Genomic DNA, 7096 nt, shown 5'->3' with positions numbered 1-7096 from the left:
TTGTTCCTTCTGTTCTACTTGGAGTATTTCCCATCCTGGAGGTTTGGTGTGAGGTTCAATTTCTTGTCTTAGAGATTTCTTGCCTTCCCCTTCTCTAGAGGTTCAACCCCCTCACTGGAGGTTTCTTGCACTCTTTTGACAGTTGCTTCATTTTTCTCTGACTGCTTCCCTTGCGGGAATTTAGGTCCCTCTTAGCATTGGCAGGTCGGTATAATCCCCCAATAGGAAATCCGCCCTAAGCCGTATGATGTGACCATGGAAGCAGATCCAGACTCTACTTTTACTTTGCACCTAGTAGCGCATCTCATTCATAAACTTTCAACCTCTAAGATGTCCTGACCACCAAAGAAATACTTTGTCGCCCCTGCAACTTTTCTTATCTTGGTCTGTGCACAGAGGTACCTGCTCACTGTGGAATTTTTAGGATCCTCCCCGCCCATGTTGCTGAGAGTTCAAGTTTCTTTGTCATTTCAGGTGGGACCCAATCCTCCACTCCCAGGGCCATCACAATGAGGCAGTGGGATGTGTCTCCCAAAAGACAATCATCTCCCAAAATACAATATCTTAAAAGACAATCATGGGCACCTCCCAAAGGAGAACGGGATCTCAGATGAGCCCTGAATTGTTAGAAATAAGTTCTTAGTTCCACAGAGAGAGATCAGCACTCAAAAGAAAAGTTTCTCAGCAAGGAAAAGTTTGCTTCTGCAGAAGGGTGCTGCTCATACCTGTAGCAGTTGCAGGAGCACACCAGACAGGGAAAAGAAGGGATTTTTAACCCTAACGTATCATAGCTTCTGCCTCTGTGCCCTACCCTCATTGGCTGGGGGTTGGATGCACAATCTGAACTGATCCCAATTGGCTGTTTCAAATAGAGGAGGGGTATGAGTTACAGTGGTGGAGAAGGGCAGTTTCGGATGGAAGGAGATAGTTTCGACGGGAAGGACAGTTTACAGAACAAAAGTTACAGAACAAAGGACAAAGAAGTTGGAACTTTGAAGAGGAACTCATTTTGTCTAACACTCCATGTGAGTTCATAGAGATCTTCATTCATTTCTAGAGTTGCATCATACTCCATTGGTGGATGTACCATATATTCAGATAGTCTTAATACTTTGAGAGTATTTAAGGCATTCAAATTTGCAATTACGAACAGTGCTGCAATTAATGCTCTTGAATGTTTTTGAAATGTTAAAGGTTTACCTTCAAGGCAAGTTCTTAGAAGTTTAGACTGAACCCTGGACCTGATTAAAAAAAAAAAATTCTTAAAAGGATGATTGCAAAGCCAGGCACAGTGGTCCATGCTTGTAACCCCAGCATTTTGGGAGGCTGAGACAGCCAGATTGTTTGAGCACTTTAGTTCCAGACCAGCCTGGGTAACACGATCCTGTCGCCACAAAATATACAAAAATTAGCAGGGTATGGTGGCTCATGCTTGTAGTTCCCAGCTACTCTGGAGGGTCAGGTAGGAGAATCACTTGAACCTGGAAGGTGGAGGCTGCGGTGAGCCCAGATCGTGCCACTGCATACTCTAGCCTGGGTAACACACCAAGACTCTGTCTCAAAAAAGAAGGAAAGAAAAGAAAGAAAAAGAAAGAAAAAGGTCTGGTGTGGTTGCTCATGCTTGTAATCCCAGCACTTTGGGAGGCCAAGGCAGGTGGATCACCTCAGGTCAGGAGTTCAAGACCAGCATTTAGGTCTACTACAAAGAGATGGGGTTTCACCCAGGCATGATGGCACACACCTGTAATCCCAGCTACTTGAGTGACTGAGTCATAAGAATCACTTGAACCCGGGAGGTGGAGGCTGCAATGAGCAGAGATGTCACTGCTGCACTCCATCCTGAGTGACAGAGTGAGACTCTGTTTAAAAAAAAAAAAAAATTGCAATAATACAATTGTTTGGTTAGACGTCTACCCCTCCACTAGTTTACAGGTTCCTTAAGGGCAGCCTTAGGTGGGATTTTCTTTTTACATTATGCCTTAATGAACCATTAGCATTCAATACTTTATGGTAAACACAAAAAATGGAAGAAACATTTAAATACATCATAAAAATAGAATCAGAAATATTAAAATGTGTCTTTCTGAAGGAAATTGTAGTGCTTCAAAAAGCTGGTATGACAGAGAAACAATAGTGACTGCTCTAGGTTCAAAGATACTATAAGCCATAAACTTTAAATGGATCTTAGATCCCAAGGGCCTATTCTGGAACAATGAGAATTTCGTTTTTTTACGGTGTAGGTACTAGACGACCTTTTTTCTTTTCTTTTTTTGAGACAGTATATTTCTGCTGCCCAGGCTGCAATGCAGTAGTGTCATCTCAGCCCACTGTAAGCTCCACACCCTGAGTTAATACAATCCTCCTGTCTCAGCCAGTGGGGTTACCAGTGCTGGGTAATTTTTTTTTTTTAGTAGTAAAGATGGCGTTTGGCCATGTTGGCCAGTCTAGTCTCGAACCCCTGGCCTCAAGTGAGCTTCTGCCTCAGCCTTCCAAAGTGCTGGGATTACAGGTGTGAGCCACTGTGCTCAGCCTAAATGAAATTTTTATTTTAATTTTTCTTGGTTGAAATACAGATACTGTGGTTTTAGTGGACAAGTAGCCTTTATCTTTAGAAAATGCATTACAACTTTCCTGCAATTTTCTCCCTTTTTTTTTTAAAGACAGGGTTTCACCATGTTGGCCAGGCTGGTCTTGAACTTCTAACCTCAGGTGATCCACCTGCTTCAGCCTCCCAAAGTGCTGAGATTACAGGCATGAGCCACCATGCCCAGCCCTGCAATTTTCAACTTACCGTCAAAGAGCTCACCATAAAAGGCTCTGCATTTCCTGGGGAGAAGGTGAACGGTAAATTCCATTCTAAATACCAGTGTGATAAAGCTCCATCCTTTCCTCCTGGATTCAGGTTTTTGTCTTTTTGTTTAAGATCTGAGGTCTTGCTCTGTCACCCAGGCTGGAGTACAATGGCACGATCATAGCTCACTGTGGCCTCGCTGTGGCCTTGAATGCTCCATCTCATGTGATTCTCCCACCTCAGCCTTTGGAGTAGCTGGCATATACCACCACGTCTGGCTAGTTTTTATTTTTCTTTTTTTTAAAGATGGGGTCATCTCTGTGCCTCGCTGGCGCAGTGGCTCAAGCCTGTAATCCCAGCACTTTGGGAGGCCAAGGCAGGTAGATTACGAAGTCAAGAGATCGAGACCATCCTGGTCAACATGGTGAAACCCCGTCTCTACTAAAATAACAAAAAATTAGCTGGGCGTGGTGGCGCGTGCCTTTAATCCCAGCTACTCAGGAGGCTGAGGCAGGAGAATTGCCTGAACCCAGGAGGCAGAGGTTGCCGTGAGCCAAGGTCGCGCCATTGCACTCCAGCCTGGGTAACAAGAGCGAAACTCCATCTCAAAAAAAAAAAAAAAAAGGTGGAGTCTTGCCATGTTGCCCAGGCTGGTCTAGTACTCCTGGGTGGGCCCCTGGTTTTTTGTTTGCTTGGATCTTTTTTTTTTTTTTTTTAAGAAGGAGTCTGCCTCTGTCACCCATGCTGGAGCACAGTGGCAGAATCTCGGCTCACTGCAACCTCCGCCTCCCAGGTTCAAGTGATTCTCCTGCCTCAGCCTCCTGAGTAACTTTGATTACCGACGTGTGCCACCACGCCCGGCTAATGTTCTTGTATTTTTAGTAGAGACGGGTTCGCCATGTTGGCCAGGCTGGTCTCAAACTCCTGACCTTCGGTGACTTGGCCACCTCGGCCTCCCTAAGTGCTGAGCCACCGTGCACGGCCAGGCCCCTGTTTTTAAAGTCTGTGGGGAGGTCCAGACCTACGAAGTTCAGATCAAAATAGCTTGGTATTCTTATTTTTCTTCAGTAGAAAGACTTGTTTGTGGTCTTCGTAATTTCATATTTCCATAGAGAAATACGCACTCTGTAGCCACCTATTAAAATCTCTTTATATACATAGGTATATATGTGCCAAAAAAAGATTAAAAAATAAAAATAAAACTTTATAGAATATAAGGCATCAAAACTGTTTATGACGCATAAACAAAGAAACATTCCTAAGTGAAACATTTGTTCACATAAGGAGATGCCCCCTTGAACCATCCTTCACCCAGTGCTCACTGGATAGCGTGCAGGATCCGTAAGGGGGGACGACGCTGGGGGCCGAATTAAGGTGGCTCAAGCTGAGGAATTTCTTTTCCTCATAGAAAAAACTCACAATGGTCTTTCTGGAGGCTTTTGAAAAGAGTACAATGGGTAAGCGTGGCAATTAACCACCCAGACCTTCGCGAGGACCAGCAGCCTGTGCGGCCTCGCAGACCCTCCTGACATGAGCCGAGCAGGCCAAGCCTCTCTAAGGCGGCCCCTCAACAGCCTTGGACAAACTCGAACTCTCACCACCCGTTCCACTACCCGTCCACTCCCTCTATCCTGTACCAACAACAACCAAGGGTAAATGTCGCTCTGGCACAGAGCCAGTACTGGAAGACTGGAAGAGAAGGCAGTGCCTCGCTGGCGTCATTTTCCCTTACAGCCTCGGCCGGGAATCGTTCGGCAACTCGACCTTCAGCCCTACTGGAAGATTTCACGCCAAGCAATTCCAGTTTCCTTCCGCATGGGTACAGCTGGGCCTGGCTGGGAGGCTGGTGCCCCAGGCTCAGAGAACAAGGTTGAAGTTAGTCAGGCCTGTGGGCAGAGCTACGAACTTGAAGGCCGAGGGGCAGAGCCCACGCTCAGCAACGGGGAGAAAGGTTTTCTTGTTTGCTTGTTGGTTTTTTTTTTCTTTAAGGAATCAGTTTCGCTCTGGTTGCCCAGGTTGGAGTACAATGGTGCAAACTCAGCTCACTACAACCTCCGACTCCCGGGTTCAAGTTATTCTCTTGCCTCAGCCTCCTGAGTAGCTGGGATTACAGGCACCCACCACCCCACCCAGATAATTTTTTTTTTTTTTTTGAGACGGAGTTTCGCTGTTGTTACCCAGACGAGTGCAATGGCACAATCTCGGCTCACCGCAACTTCCGCCTTCTGGGTTCAAGCAATTCTCCTGCCTCAGCCTCCCGAGTAGCTGGGGCTACAGGCGCGCACCACCATGCCCAGCTAATTTTTTTATTTTTAGTAGAGACGGGGTTTCACCTTGTTGACCAGGATGGTCTTGATCTCTTGACCTTGTGATCCACCCACCTCGGCCTCCCAAAGCGCTGGGATTATAGGCGTGAGCCACTGCGCCCGGTCGATAATTTTTTTTTTAAGAGCTTCCCATCAGCAATTTTTGTTGTTGTTGTTATTGTTGTTGTTTTTGAGACAGAGTCTGGCTCAGTCGCCAGGCACCAGGCTGGAGTGCAGTGGCTCGATTTCGGCTCACTGCAACCGCCTCCTGGGTTCAAGCAGTTCTCCTGTAGTCCAAGCAGCTGGGACTACAGGCGCATGCCACCACACCCAGCTAATTTTTGTATTTTAATAGAGATGGGGTTTCACTATGGTAGCCAGGCTGGTCTCCAACTCCTGACATCAGGTAACCCACCCGCTTCCGCCTCCCAAAGTGCTGGAAATACAGGCATGAGCCACCGCACCTGGCCTCAGATTTTTCTTTAGGCATGGAAGTATAGGGTTCTACAGTAGCAGAGAGTTAGTATAGCAGTATCATGGGCTAGGCAGAGCTGAGGTGGAAAACCAAAAAATATTCTGTGTCCATTTTGTACTTTAGGAAAGATAGTCTATGAGCATCGTTGGGTGGAGATTTTTGGGTAAGAGATGTATAGTTTCTAGGACAAAGATCAGACTTGTCTCTGATGGAAAATTCTTGGTTGGGGCAGTGTTTTCTGAGGCAATGTCATGTCAGGCAGTGAAATTTGGGCCCAGAGTGATGTCATGATGTCATCTGGGATTTGGAACTGGGGAGTCCTTTTTTTAAATTTATTTTTGAGATGGAATCTCACTCTGTTGCCCAGGCTGGTCTCTTACCCCCAGGTGGGCCCCTGGGTTTTTGTTTGCTTGGGTCTTTTTTTTTTGAGATGGAGCCTCACTCTGTCACCCAGGCTGGAGTGCAGTGGCGTGATTTCCACTCACTAAAACCTCCGCCTCCCGTGTTCAAGCAATTCTGCCTCAGCTTCTCCAGTAACTGTGATTACCGATCTGCACCACCATGCCCGGCTAATTTTTTTGTATTTTTAGTAGATACAAAATGGGAGTTCGCCATGTTGGACAGGCTGGTCTCAAACTCCTGACCTCAGGTGATTTTGCCCGCCTTGGCCACTCTAAGTGCTAAGACGTATACACTATTTTCCACCATGGCTGTACTCTAGCACCATTTCTTGAAAAGACTGCCCTTAGGCTGGGCAACGGGGCTCACGCCTGTAATCCTAGCACTTTGGGAGGCCGAGGCAGGTGGGTCACTGGAGGTCAGGCGTTTGAGATCAGCCTGACCAACATAGTGAAACCCTGACTTTATTAAAAATCCAAAAAAATTAGCCGGGTGTGGTGGTACACTCCTGCAATCCTAGCTACTTGACAGGCTGAGGCAGGAAAAACATTTGAACCCAGGAGGTGGAGGTTACAGTGAGCTGAGATCGTGCCACTGCACTCCAGCCTGTAAGAGTAAAACTTAATCTAAAAAGAAGGAAGTCGAAATATTATTTCGACTTAACAAAAAGAAGGCAATCCTGTATAATCTCACATATATGTGGGCTCTAACATAGCCACATAGCCCATTACACATAGAGTCAAAGAGGAGAGGCCAGACACAGTGGCTCACATCTGTTATCCCAGCATTTTGGGAGGCTGAGGCAGGTGGATCACAAGGTCAGGAGTTCAAGACCAGCCTGGCCAACATGGTGAAACCCCGCCTCTACTGAAAATACAAAAATCTGTCAGGCATGGCGGTGGGCGCCTGTAATCCCAGCTACTCAAGAGGCTGAGGCAAAAGACTCACTTGAAGCTGGGAGTCAGAGGTTGCAGTGAGCCGAGATCATGCCTTTGCACTTCAACCTGGACAATAAGAGGGAAACTCCTACTCAAAAAAAAAAAAAAAAAAAAAAAATTAACACCTTCCTCCCCATCCCTGAGTGTGGGACCTGCTCCTCACCTCAGCTGAGGCCAGAGAATTACT

The sequence above is a fragment of the Callithrix jacchus genome, chromosome 22 (assembly GCF_049354715.1).
Source record: "Callithrix jacchus isolate 240 chromosome 22, calJac240_pri, whole genome shotgun sequence".
Classification (NCBI taxonomy): Eukaryota; Metazoa; Chordata; class Mammalia; order Primates; family Cebidae; genus Callithrix; species Callithrix jacchus.
This window is presented reverse-complemented; position numbering follows the sequence as displayed.